At 46.1% G+C, this 22,325-nt stretch overlaps 1 protein-coding gene across 4 annotated transcripts in view; it reads left to right on the top strand.

The window, feature by feature from the left end:
- ARL6 (ARF like GTPase 6) overlaps positions 1 to 22,325 on the top strand; it is a 955,202-nt gene that overhangs the window by 636,086 nt on the left and 296,791 nt on the right. The gene's annotated exons all lie outside the window — the stretch shown is intronic.

Genomic DNA, 22,325 nt, shown 5'->3' on the forward strand with positions numbered 1-22,325 from the left:
GGAAGCTTCCAGGCATCGCATATCTAGTCACAGTAAGTTCCAGGGTTACTTGTTGTATGCAAGTATTGTTTCCACCGACCCACACAGTCAGGGAGATGCCGTTATGGCCTTCGTAAAATATTTCCTTTATACAGTTTGATCCTCTGAGCCGACTGAAAGCCATGCTTTAATAGAAGGATGTGCCCTTAACCTCAGCCCGAGAAACTTTTTATCTTAGGCTTGCAAGGTCCTCAGCTGAGATACAGGCACTAGTACGAACTAACTGCCCCCTCCATTACGAAGAAATGGAATAACATATCTTTAACATGTCTGATACGAAGTGTATAGTATACCTATTTAGGAATGTGGGTTCTGGACTGTTGAGCACCTTTCAGACAGTCCTCGGAGTGATTCCAAGTTTCATATACTCCGTGTTTGGAAGCATTTTTGGTGGACTTCAGTTAATCCTGCTACTGGTAGTGGGAATTCTGATTTTAATTTTTCTACCACGCAATGGATGTCCCAATCGTCAAGGAGATGAAAAAACGTTCTTGGAGCGACGTTGCCGTGACATATGGTACTCCATCTGGGCACACCTCGACTTCGGGAGCCAAGCGAGTCTTGGTTCCTATCATTCCGACCAGTCTGGATTGACTGTGTTTTGTCTGTTCTCCGCTGCTTATTCTGCGGACAAGAATGTGTGTTGGACCTCTCTCTAACACTTCCATCGGTTGCGCCACCGGACGTGGATGTATTGCTGGACCTGTTGAAGGCCCACGTAGTGCAGTGTCCTCAGTGTATTCTCATGTTGATGTCTGCATTCTTAGAGCGGCCATGGGATGCTTCGGCTCCTGTTGGATTGGGCACCACCTCTACTACAGGCACACAGGCTTTAGATGTTTTGATTGCTTCCTCAGCATCGGCTGTGGGAACTGAAGAAGATCACCTTTGCTCGATTGACGATCTGTGAGGTGTCAAAGTGACTGTCGTCTGCGTAGGCATGCAGCAGTGATGTTGCGTCCCCCACAAAGGATAGATAAATATTTGGCTCTGCGTGTGCTGGAAACAATTCGCCCTCTTTTCCAAAACAACCGAAATTGGAATTTTACAACAATTTTTCTTTTCTCACTCTATTGAGCATCATTTAAAGGATTTATAGAGCTTTTTAGCATATATAAAGGACATTAAGTTTTTAATTTTTTTTTTTATAACTTTTTGAAATTTTTATTCTAAACAATGTTTGTATGATTGATTATAAAGACATCCCCATTTAATTTCTGTAATATATTGTCCAGTCGGAAGAGGCGTGGGTGTTATAATATACCCCAATATAGGCCTGGGTAGTCACCTAACATTTCACCTACATTTTCCCAGCCATTGTACTACATAACTTTTTTTGGTCCTGACCTTTTACCTAGTTAGGTGCTGCATAGATGTGTGATTTTCCCTGAAAACTAGCCTCATCTATTATGCATGAGGATTCTCAGACTCACAGCAGGATTACCATCTTCTGCATAATAACTATGTATAAGGTTCATCACTAACGTCATCCTCCGCCGACATGACGCAGCAAGGTAGAACCGCCGAGGGTACCTTTTTGGGTATATAAACACCATATATTTGCTGGGGCAGGGAGAAGAGAAAAGACTTCCATGCTGATACGAGGCGCTGAGATTCCTAAACACAAGCATGCAGTGGTCTAACATCCCTTGCGGGGTGTCCATCTCGAGATCAAGATGGGGTCCCTCGTTCTCTCACATCAGGTAATTGGGTTGGCTTTATACTAGGGGGATTCTTGGCTATACACCTACATACATGCTAGGTACATTTAGGTACATCTAGTTAGGGATAGCATCGTAAGAGTACACGTTATTATTTCATGTATTTATATGCCTGCATATATTCATTATTTTAGCACTATGGTAGAGTGCTACCATTTAGTTCCTCTGTTTGTGCTTATAACAGTATACATCTGTTTCTGTCTTATGGTTGTTGCAGCACACATATGTTATACTAGAATGACGCTGGGTCAATAAATGCTTATTGAAAACGTCCCCATCGTTTATTCTGTATATCTCTCTGAGACAAAGTGAGCACGAGTGACTGAGCAAAAAGTACTGTACTGTTTCCACGAGCCCTGAGGGGTCAGGGTTGTCATGTTCGATAGTTGCCAGAAACTATTCACTCCTTGGTAAGAGGGGTACATAGTGGCACTGTGAGCTAGCTGGACTACAGGCGAACCTATCAGGTGGGGGTGTCTGGAATCAATCTGGACACCAATCCTACAGTTTGTTGTCTAAACGCGCAGATCCTGTATAGATTTATAGGAACTTCATGACAGTACATCCAGTCTCTCCTTCCTCTCCAGGTGGACCCAAGCATTTCCCAATGGCTTGGATGAACAAACTGGGCATTCTTTTACAAGATGACCTTGCTCTCCACAATATAAACAAAGACCCCTTTTATAACGCCTTAGTTTTTCCTATTCTGCCAAGGGACTGAATACAGAACCGATTTGCATTGGTTTCTCAGGGGGCGCTGTGGACTTTTATACTATACAGGTGTTAGGTAGTGGTCTTGGCGTAGAAGAAGAATAAGCCCCTTGCTTATTCCGCCTCTCTTTCCCTTTCATCGGAATTTGATATATAATGCTGTTCCAATCGCTTCAATTAGAGAGGTTGGTCAGGGGACATGTACAGACTCAAGTGAGAATAGACCGCTCAGCAGTTTCAGCCACCAGTCTTCTGAAGCGAGTTACATATGCCGCGACATCTTGAGATCCCTGCCGAATATCACATAGGGAGTCCTCTGCTGAATATTCTAAATTTGGGTGAGAAAACATTTTCCAAAACTTCTCCAGGAATAGCATATAATTGTCTAAATAAGGATTGATGAGGATACTAAGGGCATCGCCCAGGCAAGGGCATCTCCTACAAGACAATTAATTATATAGCCTACCTTTGTTCTGTCCAATTCAGACTGGGTTGGATGGAAAGTAAAATGTACCATCATAGAGTCCAGGAATATGCGTACTTTTCAAGCATTCCCATGAAAACGCATGGTTCATGCAGGCACTGAAGGTAAATCGGTGATATGGTGGGGTGTCATTTTAGCTTTGTTAAGCCCCTAGCTGTATATTTTGTTGCCGGATTGTCTCCTGTAATTCTTGCGTTGGATCCATGACCACTGACTGACTGGATGGATTGGCGTTGGCATCACAACCTGTTGATCGCCGGGCATGATGGTAGGCTTCAGATCCTAGAGTCCTTAGCATTGAAGAAAAGGTGATCCTTTCTCGAAGCCACCCTGCCAACAGGGAGACGTCTCAAGCTAGTGAATGACCAGGAAAAGGAACCACTACTGGAGGAGGAAAAACCAAAGGTGCAAAAACCTCCAAGGAAGATTCCAGAAGGGCTGGAGACGCTGAGAAGGCCAACCTGGAACAAAGATACAAGAAAAACATGTCAGAATCTCAGGGAACTAACTAGGAGAGTGTGCACAGAATGGGGATGCTTGCGACGCACTCTTGACAAGGTCTTACTGTCTTATATACTGGAAGGCGACCAGGAACAGGAAAAAACCCACAGGAAGTAAATGGGTGCCATTTTGGATTGGGGAATCACCCATAGGGAATAATAGGAAAGGCACCATCTTGGATTGGGCATTTAGAAAAACCCAGATGGAACTGTGTGCTCTCAGGACACCCTGCCTGAAGCCCCGGACTTGGTGGGGTGAATGACGATAGAACCTACGGACAAGAGCAGGGGCATCGACAGCCGAAGCAGGTTCCCAGGACTGTTTGGAAAAATTATATTCTTAGCATTTAACAAGATATTATAGCTTCCCCTGAAAATGTGGGAATCCACAATAGCTGAAACCTCAAATTCAGGTTGTCCATTTGCCACTATAGATGGAGGAGGTAGGGGCGCCTTGGAAAACCATAAAACAAGGATTCAGTTAGGAAACATGAAACGTAGGATGGACCTTCCAATACTGGGAAGGAGCAAGTACACTGTGTCAGTATTAATCTTTTGTGTAATGGAAAAGGGACCAAGAAATCGGAGGTTGAACTTAGTGTTCCCACTTTTAGAAGGTAGAACCTGGGAGGATAACCATACCTGATCCCCGTACTTGATAATTAGGCTCAAAGTGTTGATGTTTGTCTGAATACACCTTCATCTTTGGCCATTTACAAATTGTTGGCTAATTGTTTTCTTGTTTCGACCTATAGGCAAAACAATTCTGAAACAGCAGGAACAGATATTTTACCTTTCACCAGCTCAGGACTTCATCTTTGATGGAATCCCTGTAAGGAGCAAGTACACAGAACGGGGACGTTTGCAACGCGCTCCCGACTAGGTCTTACTGCCTTATATACTGGAAGGTGACCAGGAAACAACCCACACAAAGTAATTGGCCACCATTTTGGATTGGGGAATCACCCATAGGGAATAATACGGAAGGCGCCGTTGTGGATTGGGCATTTAGAAAAGCCAAGATGGCGCTGCTCAGGATGATGAAAAGTCACAAAGAATGGTGCCTCTTGCACCATCAACACAGATCCCCCCGAGCTACCTACACCCTCCCGACCACCCACCCTGCAGGTAGGATTAAACACAGAGCTGCTGTTATCGCACGTCAACCAAGCAGCACGTTAACTGAGGCGCGACATGCAGATGGAGCGCAGTGCGCCCAACACATCCCAGCATTCCTCATCTCATTGGATACCAAAAAAGCATTAGACTACGTTAGCTAGTCATTTCTTGATGCTGTCCTCACAAACATCTGGATGGGACCCAAAATAAAAAAGACAAAACATTGACAGCCCATAGCTCTCTGACAGCGGTCACTCAGGTTAATGATCCCTGCACAGACTCAAACAAACTCACAAGGGGGACAAGACAGGGATGTACACTTCTCCCCAAGCTCCTCCCACCCCCTCTTGTAGTGGAACCCCAGGCCCAGACATTAACTCTGAACCATAAAAACACAGGCATCCCCTTTGGGGGCTCTGAGCATAAACTTGGTCTGTTTGCTAATGACATTCTCCTTACCTTAACCAATTCACCTCAATGGTTGCTGAGATAAATGCTGCGTCTGTACAGCTTTGAAGTTGTTTCTGGGTTCGGAATTAACAAAGACAAATCGTCAGTGCTAAAATTCCCCTTAAAGCAACAGTAAATACCGTCTCTGAAAACGCAAGCCCCATTCTATTGGGCCGCAACATCCTTATCAATCTTAGTCCTGCAGCTGACCCCCCCCCCCCCCCCCCCCCAGCTCGAGGACTGGTCACGCACTAACTGGACGCTCTACCACAAAGATATCCTCGACTACCTGAGGAGATGGCAACCGCTATACCTCTACTGGCTCTACTGGCTTGGTAAGATCATTGTGGTCAAAATGAAGTCTTCCCCAGTCTATTGTCTCTCTTCCAATCCCTTCCAACACCCTTCCTTCAAACAGACATTACCAATTTATAGAAGAGACTCCTAACTTTTAGCTGGAATGGGAAGCAACCACTTATATCAAACTTCTAATGCTTCACAGGGAGAGGGGGGACCTCTCCTGCCTCAATCTCCTGGAATACTACTGGGCGGCCCACCTATGGTTCATTTCAGAATGGATGGCAGGAAAAGTGAAAGCACTGATTCCACATGAATAGGGCAGTAGCCTGCTGCCCCTTACGGGTCGTTGGAAGGCTACCCACCTGTGTCGCCCCGATGGCAAAGTAGGGCTAACAGTGCCCAACTGCTCAACCAGTCTGCAGTGGCGGCCTGGGGGGACTTGTTTTACTTGGGGAACCTCCAGGGTGGCACAATCTGTACTGCAAGCCCCGGGGTACCTTTCTAACTTACATGCCCTGGGTACCGGTGTACCATTTTCTAGGGACTTACAGGTAAGTTACCCATTTCCAATTGGGTATAGCCAATTTGACATACACTTAATGGTCAGGGCACTGAGGTCTGGTTAGCAGGCCTAAGTGCACTCTCAGAGCTGCAAAACCAGCAGCATTATTACAAAAAACTTGGGGGTGACCATACAAAAAGAGGTATTTCCTTACACTATGAGTTATGATTATTTCCAGTTATAGGCAATCCCATTTTCTCGGATCAGCCACAGTTGTGCGTTATGCAGCGTGGTAAATAATTTGAGGAAAAAAAGCAGAGCAGCGAGACCAAGTGGTGTGAGGGGGCCTGAACTGAAAGGTAAAGCGGAGCGGGGGGAAGCGCAGGCGGAGTGTGGCCGCACCCCCGCCATCAAATTGGAACTGGTCAGACTCGTGAGGGCAGAGGCGGAGGGCAACAGAATCAGAGCCAAGGCAAAAGGGGGATGAAGCGTGCCATCTGAGGCAGCCTCCCACCCACCCCACCCTTTCCAGGAAAGCTCTTCCTGCGCTGGACGGAGCACCTGCGGCCCTGTTGGTGTGAAGTGACAGGGGGCAAACTGAGGAGATGCCTGGCAACGCCCTAAGGGTAGTGAGAAGTGCACAGCCGGGCTCATACAAGGCCCACAAGGAGAGAGAACCCGGAAAACACCTGTTATAAACGGAAGCAGCTGCACGGGCGGGGGGGGGGGGATACGTGGTCTGGTGCTCTGGGGCCTAGATACAGTTTACCAGGCGCGCACCCCTGCAGGCCTGTATATTGAAAAGAGTCTGGGGGTGGCAGGGGAAGTGCCGCATATTACCCCCGGAGAGGTCCGATTATGGGGAGCTGCGGCACAGCCCGGTGAGGCCACAGAGACACCAAGATGGTGCCCGCAGGAACCTGGGCTTGCTGAGGGGATTTCCGCACGAGTGCTGACCTGTGCCGATCTGCGCACCGAAGGGCCCAGAAAGCCTGGGGCGACAGGGGGAGTGCCATATATTGCCCCCAGAGAGGTCCGGTTGAGTGAACTCCGGAGTTGGCTGAGACTGTCTGAAGCCACGGAGGACTGAGTCTGCATTATAGCAGAGGACTGGGTGCTGAACTGCTGTACCCTAGCGGCTGCGTACAGTGTCTCAGCGACCCAGACGAGAAGGAAAACGGAAGCCGCAGTGAGTATTCAGCGACTGCTCCTGCTAGTATATAGATAGAACTTTAATAAAGACGCGCTCGGAGGGCGCAAACAGGATAGAGCGCTGTGGAAGGAGCGGGCATGGCGAGGGTTGCCATAATTGTGAGCCGCCGGTCGAAGTCAGGTGGAGGACCCGGGGAAGAGAGCTGACCGCCTACTGGTGCCCATGTGGAATAACAGAATACCGGTTTCAGGACTTGTTTAAACTGGAGTATTGCCCCAGCGGACACACAGAGAGCCTTCAATAAGGTATACTTGAGGGGCACTCATATGGCTAAAAGAAAATAGCACTACTACCACATAGGGGGCTACCCCAATGGTTAATCGAACCAACGCGAATAATGAGGACAGTCTGATGACCGTTTCCGGTGCCACTGCTGGAGGTGCCTGCCTGTGGAATTACTGAGGACTTGTTATGAAAGCTGAACCCAGTCACTCCGTGGGGACTTTTGTTTGGAGAGTATTTTTGCACATTGAGGCGAGGGGGGATCTGCAGCTTGAGGACGCGATTGAGAACCACAGGGCCTACTAAGAAGCGTCCAGCACTGACGAGAAGGGGCTGGTGTGGAGGCAAGGTTTCTAAAGTATTGGTGTCAAAGGTTAGAGGTAGTGACAGGAGTCCTGAGGCAAGTAATGCTATGAGGTCGGAAAAGTAAATGTCATCCACCATGGCTGCCGGACGGTGAGGAGCTCCAGGAGGGAGCTCTGAGGCGAAGGATTGCTCAAGCGAGCTGTAATCCTTGTTTGACCTTTCATCCCGTACATCGGACCCCCGAGCCGATATGGGATCATTAGACCCATGCTGGGGAACCTATTCTGAATGAGGACTCATTGCCAGTGGCCGGGACGCTTCAAGAAGGGACAGGAGAGGTACCCCGGCAGGTGGTTGGTTTTTCACCGCATCTCTGGATCAATGGTGGTGACTGCGGCTCAAGGTGAGGCTTGGCCTTTGTTTTCGAGTGTGGCCCAGGTGGCAATGCCGATGGGTGAGGGCTCGGCTGGCTGGAGTGCCCGTCGATACTTGGTCCAGGTGCGGACCTGGAGTTCGCTTGAGGTTCTCGCCCTGGCTTGAGAGGCTGGGGCCTACACTGCACCCTCACCCCCCTGGAGGCACATATACTGTAAAAACATGGTTGATGGGGCCCTGACCTCTTGAGATTTAGGAGATACACTGCTATAAATGTTTTACACTGCAGTTAATATGGCACTTTAAAGTTTAGTGTATATACTGCATATAATTGTATGATAACTACCACCCTGCCTTATGCTTGATTCCGGACTGTGCCTCGGCATTCCTTCTTCGGCCTGAGTCCTGATTGTATCTCGGAATTTCTACCGTTCAGCCATGCGCCCATCTTACCCCACCCGGAACTCGAATCTTGTGCGCTACGGACCCAACTCCTGGTCCATTAACTACCCAGACAAAATGACCAGTAATGCAAAAAAGAACTTCAAGCATAGTACTCTAAAACACCCGGAAACACTCTTTGTAGTTAACTACCACACAGCGACCAACGGCAACACGAAAACTAACTTCATTTTCTACACAAATCGCCCGGCTAAATGGAAAACCACCTTCTCTCTTCACCTTCAAGTCGCCAAGTCAGTAATCATTCCCTATGGTGAAAAAATCTCCACTACCATCTCCCAACCTTCAAAGGGGAACTCACCATCTCCTCTACAGAACTGGAACCATTCTCGTACAGGCCACCAACTCGCACCTCACCACTTTTGACCGCCACTTCCCCACACTTCTTTCCTCGTTAACTCAACTGAGCCGTCAAACCATATCTCCCCAACCCATCCCTGCCCTGAAGAACCTCTCTTCAACTCATGGACATCCACCATCACTCACTATAATCACACTACCCCTATCATTACTCTCCGCCGCCAAACACCCACAACTATTACATCTACTGAGCACACCAAGAACAACAAACTCACAATCAACAAACACCACAAGACCGATCTAGATCTTGACAGCTCGGACTCTAACCTCTTCGTCCGAAATCCCCACAGGCACTCTCCGCTCGACCCCTGATAATCTGAACCCTCCCTCACAAACTACCTCTTCCTCCAACACAGACCCTTTTTCCCCGACCCTTACTTCCCCCATGTCCATCATCATCTCCAATCCAGTGGTCACTCTCCCCCCTACTACCACTGCTCACTCCCCCTCTGATGTCCCACAGCCACAGACACAACTGGTCTCCACCGATTACCTCACTGACAACCCCCGTGACATCCCCATGGCCAACGTCTTCACCAATCCTATAAACTCGTTCCCCCCCTATTATCCCTACACGCTCCCCCTCCGCCGTCGCACACCCACATACACAACCTGCCTCCACCGCTAATCTCATTGACATTCCCCGGAACTCTGACTTCTTACCTAGAATTTCTCTCCCTCCTCACTTGGACAGTAGACCCTCTACTCCTCCTTTGAACTCCTTGAATGGGAGCATTACTAATCCGGCTCCCCCGCGTCCAACCTCTCCCCTCTCCTAACCCCACTGATTCCGTCCAATCCCTGACCCCTGTTCACTCTCCCTCCAAAGACCCAAGTCATTCTCGGCCCATGCCTAAAACCTTAAACTTTTTCAGCTCTATAGCACAGCAACTGAACTGAATGGAGCTGAAAATTAACTCCCTTGCTGCTGATTTCCTATACTTACAACAAGATCTTCTCAACAGGACCAAGCCGCCGGGCTCCTCTCTCCCCGGTTAGATTTCCTCCCACCCCACTCAATACTGCTCCCTTGGCCCCACAGTGCACCCCTCGTCCCTCCAGTCCGTCAGCGAGTCAGGCACTTCGACCCATCCGGGATCGCCAACCCGTTTCGATTCCGAAACCTGATGAGATCAACGACTCTTACCTCGCTTTGAGCCAGAAGTCAGCCCCTTTCCCCATCCCTGTTATTATCGGCACTAACAGAATCCCTAAATATGTCCACTCGCCTAGACCTCCTGCTCAATACTCCTCTATCCACCTTACTCCCACCATCATCGAGGCTCCCCGTCCTCTCTCTTGGATGTTCCTCAACTGCAGATCAGCAGTACAACACGCCACAGACATTGCTGAAGCTCTACTCGCTGAAGAAATTGGCATCGCTTTGCTCACTGAATCCTGGCTCAATGTCCACTCCACCCCCATTCTTGACATTCTCACCCCTCCAGGGTACACCATCATCAGACAAGACAGACCGATCTAAACGGGGGGGAGGACTAGCCATCATCCACAAGGCAGGAATACAGATTACCAAACTTAAACCTGCAGAATACCTATCGTTTGAATACCTGGGTGTCAAACTCACTGCCAAGGGCACCTCACCCATCAAATTCCACACCATATACCATCCTCCTGGAGAGCTTACCCTTTTCCCTGAAGAACTAACAGACCTAATATCGCGGTTCTCCATGACAGACACTAAAGACGTGTTCCTGGGTGACCTCAATATCCACTGGAACGACCCAGATGACACCACTGCCCAGAACCTATCCAACCTACTTGAAATATATAACCTCAAACAACTCTGCAATAAACCAACTCACATCAAAGGTGCAACACTGGATGCGATCATTACCAACAATGATCTGGTCTCTCTGAGAGCGATTTCTCCCATTCACTGGTCCGACCACCGCCTCATTCTGTTCAAGATTGATGCACTTGTCTTCCACCAACCTATTTGTGATGACAAACACAAACACTGGACCAAAAATAGCAAAGCAATCCCTTTATCCGAACTTGAATCCAGGATTCATGCCCATCTTCAACTCCAACCCTCATCTTCGACCTCACTACACACTTTAACTCAAAAATGACAGAAGTTCTAGACCAAGTAGCTCCTCTCAAACTTAAACAATTGAGGCAAACAAAATGTAAACCCTGGTTTAACGTGGATCTGAATGAGGAAAGGCGTCAACTCAGACAAGCGGAAAGGTCTTGGAGACTAAACCCCTCGACCGTACACCTAGCGCAACTTAGATCTGCTCGGCAAGCATACAAAAAACACATTTTCAGTGAAAAGGCGTCTTTCGTCCGCAGCCAACTAGATCTGGCGAAAAACAGACCGAGAGAACTCTTCAACATTGTCAAAAGCCAAACTAACTGCACTCCCTCTCAAGAAATCAAAGCCACTAATGGGAGTTGTGAAGAAATTGCCACCTTCTTCACTAATAAAGTCTTGAAAATTGATCAATCCTTCATCCAAACCTCTAACTCTCCTTCCCTCTTAACCTGCCGCCCCACTATAACCACCCCTGATCATTCAGAAAGAGTTCTTACCAAGGACAATCAGGTCTGCCTCCAGCTAAAAAACAATGCGCTTTGGTCCGACTTTGAGCTAATGTCGGAAAATGAGGTTTTCAGTATAATTTCTAACCTAAAACCTTCCTCCCACACTATGGACCCCATCCCAGCCACAATCATAAAATAACTTACCCACACCATTTCCCCTTTCTGGACAAAAATCATCAACGCCTCTCTCACCTCAGGCTGTGTCCCAGACTCCCTTCAACTTGGACAAATCACGCCCATTCTCAAAAAACCAGGGGCCGACCCTAATGATCTCAACAACCTCAGACCTATCTACAACCTCCCATTCCTTGCAAAAACATTGGAGAAATGCGTTCTCCACCAACTCAACAAACACATTGATGAGTTCAACCTCCTCGACACCTTTCAATCAGGATTCAGGAAAGGCTGTAGCACAGAAACAGCTATGCTCAACGTCTCGGACGATATTCACAAGGCTTTAGATGAAGGTGATGCCTGCCTACTCATCCTTATTGACCTATCTGTGGCATTCGACACAGTAAATCATCCAGCACTTCTGGAGACCGTATCGAAGCGCTCCGGCATCAATGGCACAGTACTAAAATGGTTCACCTCCTTCCTTCAACAGCGCTCGCAATAAATTAAAATCAACTCCTGCCTCTCGAAGCCAACAAAAGTCACACTTGGGGTCCCACAAGGCTCGATCCTCTCCCTGGCCCTCTTCAATCTTTTCATGGAGCCCCTCACAATCATCTTGAAAAAAGCTGGAGTTAATTACCACCTTTACGCTGATGACACCCAAATCTATTTCAAAATCAAGTCTCGCAGCGACATCCAACACCTCAATGCCACTCTAACCGAGATCCAAACTTGGTTCAACGCTAACCACTTTAAGCTCAACCCAGATAAAACAGAACTAATTCTATTCTCTCCAAAAAGCAACCATCGTCCAATCCAAGAGTGGCTCAAGAATCTGGTTGCCCTAAACTGCCCCATCGTCCTATCCGACTCAGTTAAGTCTTTAGTCATCACCCTTGACAGGAACTTATCTTTGGAGGCCCACATCAAAAACTCTGCAAAAAGTGCTCTTTTCTCTCTAAAACACCTCAAGAAATTGAAACCTTTTCTTCCCCATGATGACCTCAAGACTGTTGTCCAATCCCTAGTTCTCTCTAAAATCGACTACGGGAACGCCATCCTAACCAGGACTCCACCTAGCCCTTCTAAGGGCAGTGTTGAACATGGCCGCTCGACTCGTATCTGGAGTAAAAAGATTTGATCACATCACTCCAGCGCTCAACTCCCTCAACTGGCTTCCCATGGAAGGGAGGTGTATTTACAAACTGGCCTGCATCACACACAAAACCCTTCACTACCTGAACAACAAACTGGTAAGAGCAGGTCAATCCAGAACGCTGAGAAGCTCCAACTCACTCCTTCTTATTCCTCTGAAACTGAAAAAGAAAACCACACAATACCGATCGTTCTCTGGCAGCGCTCCCAGGATGTGGAACGCTCTCCCTAGAGTCCTCAGATGCAACCCCTCCTTCTCCTGTTTCAAAAGGGACCTGAAAATCCATCACCTTAACAAATACCTTCCTGACCAACGTCAACTAACCTAGACTTCAATATCTTAGTTTACTCATCTCGCTTGACATTCAAGGATAGTTGGTGACCGGACTGTGTTAACCACCTTATCTTCCATGCTGTATTTTATCTATCCCCGGTTTTGCTTCCTTACTACCTGCCTACTATGTAATGCAATTTCCATCTGTTTTTCTTTTCAGTATGTATGTAAAGCGCTCTGATACCTACGGGTCAAGCTAGCGCTATATAAAACTTTAAAAAAATAAAAATAGATCAATTTATAAGTTTCTATGTAAAACCATTCAAATCCGTTGCATTTGAATTATTGCAAGGTGGGTCAGATGTATGAAGAAGGAAGCTGGGAGTCAATGTGGGTGTCTTTGGAACTCATTCTGCAAGAGGAGCCATGGCATCGAAAGCTTTTGTTATGGAGAACGCTTTGAAGATATTCTTCATTCTACTGCCTGTCCAATTTGTCTACTTTTGCAAAGTTGTATTTAAAACTATTGCCATGCTTTAGAGTGTGTGGTGCAGGAGCTGTAAACGTGCACATAATCAGGGCCTCCGATCTTGACATTTATGATTTTCCAAACTTTGGAGTGTAAAAAAAATAAATCGAGATTTTATTAAAGGCACTGAGGCTCGGATTATCAAACCTCGAATTCCCACCCTTGAGCAATGCAGGTGGATGGTGATGACAGTTAAATGTGTACAATGCAGTTAGTGTATAGATTAAATGTTAATGTATTGAGTAAAATGTGTTTCTTCTGTCGAAGGTTTTGGATTAGAAGGATTAAATGACACACACTAAGACATTCTTTGTTTGCAGGTTAATTAGAGAATATCCATTATGAAGGAAAAGTGCTGCTTGTTAAAAGTACAATAATAGGAAAGTGCATATAATCAGAGCTGCCACGTTTCTTATAAAATGTTGATTTTCTTTACATTCCCAAGACTGGAAAATCAGTTTTCGACTCGGAATCTCAGACCACAGTTTCTTTAGATGCCTGCATAATATTCTACAATCCCTGGGAAATCTTTATAGTGGAGGGGTTCTGATGAGCTTCTACACTCATAACATTTTAACTGCAAAAGAGACAGATACCACATTATGCAACTTCTTCATTTGCTGCACAAAAGAAGGTTCACAAAGGAGAAAAGGGGTAGATCTTACCAGGTTTCAAATTCTTTTTTTTTTAACAGAAATTAGCTTCGAAAGGGTTTTCTAAGTTTTTCAGAGCACATGAAATTAATTCCCGACTGAAATATTAATTTATCATAACCTAAGAACATGAGGTGGGTTGGTCTAAAACTGCACTGTCTGCCATCTGTTCCCAACATGAAAACAGTTTGTCTAAATGAAATGTACATAGTATCTCATCCCAGTAAGACTAAAGGTCATGTTCTTAGATTCTAAAGTCTTTTTGGGACGGTGTAATCAGTATGGTGTAAGTTCTGCTAGTGATGGACCTTTACATTGAAATGTTCCTTTTTGACTCCCTTCTGAATTAAGTAGTGTACGTAGAAGAGGATATCTAATGTCTATTCTTTGTTGTCAACAATAAACAAATTAATTTCTCAGTTGCTCCTGTCTTCACATCTAACTGTAGCCGAAAAGTGAAAAAATACTGAATCGCCATTACTGTGACTGTGGTGTGCCAAAGTTTGAGACATTTATCTTAGACACACTTACTGTAATGTGCTTTGAAAAGAGAGCAAAGTTGAGAACACCTAACATATTTAAAACGAGCCTATGTCAGTGAGTGTGTGCACCAGCCCACATGCAGGGCTCTAAGATTTTTCAGGGGATGAGGGAGTAGATCATCCAATCAAGGTTCTCGCTTTGGATTCTTTGTAGTCCTATCCATCGCATTATAAAATATGGACTACAAGTCCCAACATACAAAGCTTCAGCATGGGCTTGATGAGCTAGTCATGCAGGAGCCTCGGAAATATAAGAGCTCTGCACACAGGGTTGTTAACATTGGATTTATTTTTCTTAATATTGATATTGTACTATTCTATTCTGTGACCTCTGTCTTTATTATGTAATGAGAATAGAAGGTACTTTATAGCTTAACGTCACATTCTAATTCCATATTGTGTCCAGTGATTTTGATAATTTGTTAAATATAAAACTTAATTGGCTGTTGTACGAATAAATACTAATGTTGTTAAAAAATAGGGCTCAAAAGCCTCATTCTTTATCCAGAACAGAGGACCTGATTCACAAACTATACTTTGTAGTACGATTGTAGTACTACAATAGTAGTAAATTAAAATACAATATTTCAAATAATAAAAAATATAACTAAATGTAATTAATATTAAAAACATTAAAGTACATATTTATTATTTAGTTTAAAAATATTTTATCAACCTTCTTTGAATATATAAAATGTAATTTTTATATTAAAATATAATTAAATTACTTGTCGTTAATTCTGTACATCTCTTTCAATATGCTATCAAAAATAATAAAAAATATTTTGTCTTTAGGTGGGAATTTATTAATTCATTTAAACTGTTCTATATTATTGTATACATTCTGATCAATGTGATTTTTTTGAGATGGGGTTAAGTAATCAGTAAGCACAAAAGTTTCCTTTGAGACTCGGTCAGTATATGAATTATATTAATCAGAACAAATGTAATTATATTTAAATGAAAAAGTGTTACATTAATGTTTAAAGTAAAAATGTGTTATTTTTTTAAATAAATAATTATGTACTATTTTTAGATTTTAACATTAAATTACACATTTATATTTGTATCTAGTTTAATTAAATGTACTTTAACGTTATTTCCTACAAGGTTTTATTTAAAGGCCCTACCTCCATTATTATTTTTTTATGGGAGGGTGTTGCAGTACCAGTCCTTGTACATTTATTTTTGTTGTCATCAATGTTTTGCAGTAGTAATTTAAAAGTGCAGTTTGTGAATAGCATTTTTTGTAGCATGTTTGTAGTACTATTGCTGTACAACAATTGCTGTAGAAAGTGCCATGTGTACTTGCAGTCTCTTTTCTTTTATGGGTTTTCTATTGCTTTCACCCAAACTGAACACATGATGGCAATCATGATGTAAAAGCAGTGGGTCGCACACCATGTAAAAATGCATTTGATAGAAACTTTTAGGCTCAGTGTCCTTACCTTAGAATATTCCCCAGGTGTCATCTGGATCTATACATTTTCAAGCAGTACTCCTGCGCACCGATAGGTGTCGTTGGCAGTGTCCACGTCAGAAGCGACGTTTGTGGTGCCTATATAGGTATCACCCCATCACTCTGTTAACTCTTTTCTTTTCCGTGCCACTTAGCACTGATCTGTGAAGAACTACCCCTTACTCATTTTTTGACAGTTTTTTCCCACACTTTTTGTCATCACTTTTTTGAGAATTTATTAGTCTGGTGTGACGAGACTGTCCCTAAAGAAACGTACGGGTTTCAAACTATGTGCTGCCTGTCACACAGACAGATAGCTTGTTTGTGGTACGCAGAGAGGGACCAAGCCTCCCAAGACCTGCGAGGACTGCTGCGCCATACACCCGAAGATGTTGACGGAACATTCTCTGAAGCTCCTCGCCACCTGACGTTGGTCAGACGTCCCCGATGACATTCACAATCCCGGTCATGCGGAGAGTCCCGAAACCTCTTGCCAAGCCACACCCAACAGTCGTTGTCTCAATCCAAGTGGTCAGGTAAGTCCCATCTCAAAAAAGTCGAAGAGGTCTTTGACTTTACCCTGCCTTTCCAAGGACAAGGCTAGGAAGCATCGTCACTCCAGTCCTCACTCCTCTGCGGAGCCTGCGCCAGGATCCACTTCGCGCCTCCTTGACTTTTTCAACTAAAAGAGTTCTATGAGCACATGCACCTCATATTTTGCAGCTCAAACCGTCTGGAGCGCCATCAGGCCCCATGATTTTGGTAGGAGCCTCCACTGGATTCCCGCAGGCAGGTTCACCCTCTGGCGCGGATCTGGAACGACTCCACCTGTGAGACCGCAACCTTGATTGGCGCCTGTTTCCATACCAGCACTCCCGGTGCCACTGACTCCCCATGGCAGCGCCATCCCCATCGTCCTTCTCAACTTGGGAGACTAAATGGAGAGGTCTGAGGACCCTTATGGATCCCAGCATCCATCCCCTAGATGACACATAGAACAACTGGTATGAGGAACTGGCAGATGCCAGAGGGTTTGACACCTCACTGGATACTGGCTTGTTCTCTCCCCCTACCGTGGCTATGGAGGAGAGTGCCTCATTCGCCATGGTGGTGCTAAGTGCACATGATGTCTTGGACCTTCACATGTCCTTAGTGGCAATCAAGAGGAAAGTGTTAACAGTGGTGCTTCAACTGGGAGTTGCCCCCTCCGAACATTTACTCCCATTTAATGACGCCTTTATCGTTGTCATACTCGGGGCCTGGTACAAGTCCTGCACAGGGGCTCCTGTGCACAGAACAATTGCCCTCCACCATCGCCACGCTCCAGGGGACCCCAGTTTCCTCACACAGTGCCCCACCCCAGAGAGCTTGGTGGTCCAAGCCTCCACCTCCCGATTCAACTTTGGCACATTCTCTACCACTTCACCGTATAGGGAATCCAAGCGGGTGGATGCCTTTGGTAAGATGATGTTCTGTTTTCCACCAGCCTAGCAATGTGGTTCGTGAACACTGTGTGCCTTTTAGACCGATCTACCCATACAATCTGGGACTCTGTTGCACAAGTGCTGCCCATGTTCTTGTAGGAGGCTCGAAACATACGGTCACAGGCAATTGCAGATGGCAGAGACGCAGTGAGGTTCATCATCAGATGTGGACTAGATACGACCGATTCCCTGGGCAGAGCAATTTCCTTGTTGGTGGCCCTCGCTGACACTGGCTTTTCGGGAGATGTCCAAGCTTCGCTCATGGACATGACATTTGACAGCACTCCCGTTTTTGGTGAGAAGGCGGACTCCGCACTGAGAGCTTCAAGGATAGCAGAGCTACAGCCAGGTCATTGGGCTTTTCCTTGGTCCCTAACAACCCCAGTCTGCCTTTCACCCCTCTAGTGGCTACGGAGAGTGCTTACTGCATTCCTTCCCTCCCAGCCAGCAAGGCTAGTAGGCTTCCCAGCCTTTTCATGGTCGAGGACGCGGTTCCCATAGACCACGTGGGACAACTAGTCAGAAGTTAGGCCAGTCCACCACTCCCTAGCAGCTGCAGCCTTCAAACCCCTTTAGTTTGCCTTAATACGACCACGGGCATCCAGTGGGGTGCAGGATACGCCATCACCTGCATCACTAGCAGTCGATAACATTCAACAAGTGGGTTTTACAGATAGTCCAAAGGGGCTACTCCATCCCCTTCTAGACACCACTCCACCCATGCCACCCACGTACGTCTGGTTGACCAAGGACCATCTCTCCTTGCTCTGTCAGGAAGTGTTTGCTTTCTTTGCTAAAGGAGCCATCGTGAGGATGCTGGCATCAGAAGTAGGTTCTGGTTGTTATTTTCGCAACTTTCTAGAAAGATGAGGCGTGGGATTTCTTAACTTCTCTACTGACAAAGGAGAAGATCAAAATGATCACCGTAGCTCAAGTCCTTTCTGCCCTGGATCCTAGAGACTGGATGGTAACGTTGGATTTGCAGTACATCTACTTCCAGATCTCCCCTCCCTGCCCACAGACGTTACCTGTGGTTCACAGTGTGCCACGAGCACTTTCAGTTCACTGTGCTCCCTTTTGGTCTTACCAGTGCACCTTTTGTGTTCACCAAGGTGATGGTGGTGGTTGCAGCACATCTGCAGAGGTAAGGGGTTCCAATCTTCACCTACCTCAATGATTGAAGGCGAACTCCCCCAGGCAGTTGTCCCCCAACTTCAGACTATGGCAGACCTCCTGCAGGAGGTCATTATAAAGATGCCAAAGTCACACCTGTCAGACGCTCCCTTTTTATCTGGGCTGGTCCTACCACAGTGCAGCTTCGATCCTAGCCTCCCAAGCAGCAAGTCCAGGATATTTAGGCTAAGATACTGATGTTTCAGCCTCTATCCTGGATTTCAGTGAGACTGACTCTGCAGCTGTTGGGCCTCCTTGTCTCCTGCATCCTTTTTGTGACACATGCCCCCTTGGTATATGAGGGTTCAGCAGTTGATTCTGAGAACAGCACATGGGAAACCTCCCTAACATGGTTCAGATCTCGGAGGGATCTGCAAAAGATCTGCAGTGGTGGCTGATGAACCGCAATTGGGTCAATGCAGACTCTTCTCCCTTCCCCAAACAGAGCTGACTGTAGTGACAGATGTGTCATTCCTAGGCTGTGGCAGCTTTCTAAGAAAGGTGGCTATAAGAGGACTCAAGTCTCTGGAAGAGTCCAGGCTTCATATTAACCTGCTGGAGCTCCAGATGATCCAGGTGGCATTGAGACCATTTCTTCCTTTGTACAAGGGAAAGCTAGTGCAGGTGTTCATGGACAACACCACCGTCAGGTAGTACTTGCAACAAACAGGGCAAGTTGGGGTCATGCACCCTTTTTCAAAATGCCCTGCGCCTCTGGACATGGCGAGAACATCATGGCCTTTCTCTGGTGGTTCAACACCTGGCGTGCTCACTGAACGCCAGGGTGGACTAACTCAGTTGTCAATGCCTAGTGGATCACGAATTACGTCTCTATCCGATCGTGGCGCAAGGTCTCTTCCAAGAGTGGAAAGGGCATTGCTTAGAGCTGTTCACCACGGCTGAGAATGCACAGTGTCAGCAGTTTTACACGCTGGAGTTTTCAAAGCTGCGTCACTCTGACACGCTTTTCGCCTTGAGTGGAGCTCTGGCCTCCTGTATGACTTTACGCCAATACCATTCCTGCCCAGAATTCTCAAGAAGATCAGGAACAACAGGGACCAATATAGTCTTGTGGCTCTGGTCTGGGCACAGAGAGTCTGGTATCCCAAGTTATTGAGCGTGACTACCAGTCCTCTGGTCAGACTGCCTCATTGGGCGGATCTTTTTTCGCAGCAACAGGGGATGGTCCTGCACCCGAACCTCTACACCCTCTGCCTTCTTGCGTGGAGATTGAGCAGCAATAGTTGCCAGGTTTCAATCTTCCTCCTGAAATCTGTGATGCTATTCTGGCAGCCAGGCATGCATGTACCACAATGGCCTACGCCTGCAGTTCACGCAAATTTGTGGCAAGGTGTGCATACAAGAATATGGACTCTCTCTCTCTGCACCCCCATTCCCAAGTTTCACATTTTTGTGCTGTCTTTGGCCTAGTAGTGCTCTGCTATGGGTACAGTTAAAAGCTATTTATCAGCCATTTTGACTTTTCCGCGGTTGCTGGACCACACTTCTTTGTTCAAGTCACCTGTTGTGACTAGGTTCCTCACAGGTCTCCAATATTTGTTTCCACCCACACCATTTACCATGCCCCAATGGGACTTCAGTCTGGTCCTGAATCATGTGAGCGCCTTTGAAGCCACTGCACAACAGGCCATTACTTCTGTTAACCCCAAGACTGCTTTCGTAGTGGCCATTACATCTGCCAGGAGGGTCAGTAAAAGCTTCTGTTCACCCTCCTTGTACCGTCTTTTATCCAAACTAGCTGGTTCTGAGGACTCATGCCTCCTTTCTTCCGAAGGTTGTGACACCCTTTCATGTGGGCCAGAACATCACCTTGCTTACCTTGTTTGCACCGCCTCATCCTTCTAAGGAAGAGGAGAGACTCCACCATCAGCTTCCAAAAAGAGCGATGTTGTCCCACATTGATCGAATTCCGGGTGGACTGTCAATCTTTCTAGGTTATGTTGGAGCTAAGAAAGGGAAGGCAGTGTAAAAACAGACCATCTCACGATGGCTAGTGCTCTGCATAAAGATCTGCTATACATTGGCTAAAAAGCAACCTCCAGGGTTTGCAACCTCACTCCAGCAGAGCCAATGCCGCGACCACTACGTTAACAAGCGGAGCCCTTTCCTGGACATCTATCAGGCAGCAACTTGGCCATCACTACACACGTTCACCAGATACTACAGTCTGGACAGTCAGGTGCCTCATGATGGGCATTTTGCCTATTCAGTCTTACAGGATATATTGGTCTACTCTGTTTACAGACCCACCTCCTGGGAGGTATTGCTTGGGTATCCATAACAAAGGTAAGGAGTCTGCACCTAGAAGTCTTTATCAGATGAGCAAGTTACTTACCTTCAGTAACGCTTTATCTGGTAGAGACTCTAGTCACTGATACCTTACTGATCCTCTGCGCTCTGCAAACTTCTAAGGACGTTAGAAATTCACACCAGTTGTCAGTTTTCCTTGTGACTCCACGCTCCTGGCGTGGTAAGTCTTGAAAAGAAACTGACATCAGGGTGCTGGGGTGGCACCGCGCAAGTCACTTCAGCACGGACGACCCTAGCACGGAGCCAAACAAACAGACCTACCTACTGGTGCACAGGGTTACTGCTTGTAAATTTCTGGATCCAGTCTGACGCCAGGGGAATATCCTAAGGTAAGGAATCTGCAGTTAGATAGCTCTACCAGATAAGGCGTTACCAAATACCTTGTTCATCTGTGATGGTGGGATGATCTCCATGTGTACTGTGCTTCCTCATGAAAAAAGTTATTTGTTGCTTGACGAAAGTTTTTTGCAATTTTTAAGTCTTTGACTCTACACTACAAGTAAAACATTTTTAGCATTTTGCCTACAGCTCCTGCATAGATCAAATGAAAATGCACCCTTCTACTGTTATCATACACCGAAGTATGAGATCAGTTTAATCTGGTAGGATTCAAGTGAAATATTAATTATAGTCAAACGTTTCAAAATATACTTTTGAAATACAGTGATATTAATTTGTTGACATTAGCTGTCTAAATGCATTGTATTGTCTTCCCTGAATTCATTTTGCCTCAAAGTACTACATAGCCTTAGATGTACGGCTGGCTGCAAAAGTTCCTCGTTTGCAGCTTCAAATATCATGCACTTATATACTTCTTAGGGCGTATTTATCAAGGGTTTTGTGTCGCTTTTGCCCCACGCTAGGGCATGCCGGGCAAAGCAAAACATATAAATAGATTTACCAGGCAATGCAAGGCCACCTTGCTTGGCTCTCCATGGCTTGGTAAATCTGAAGTAATACAATGCAGCTCAAGTTGCTGATCTGAATTCCATGAGTGGAAGGTGGGTGTTCCCACGCATCCACCCATGGATTCTGAAGCTTTCCCAGATTTATCAAAACGTGTAGACCTGGAATGCGTCGGAATGCTACGCCTTCCCAGCAGAGGCGTAACGTTGCAAAATATATTTTTCTTCATATTGTTTTACTCTTTCTACATGGAAAGAGGGGGGGGGGGAAAGCCTCAGGTGATTGTTTTTGTTCAGGAATTTGTCCCTTTCTGCACAAAACAATCCTGCCTGTAACTCAGGCATACTTTCCCCATGGTGCAAGGGTGCCT

This window comes from Triturus cristatus, chromosome 1_2, assembly GCF_964204655.1.
Source record: "Triturus cristatus chromosome 1_2, aTriCri1.1, whole genome shotgun sequence".
NCBI classification, from domain to species: Eukaryota; Metazoa; Chordata; class Amphibia; order Caudata; family Salamandridae; genus Triturus; species Triturus cristatus.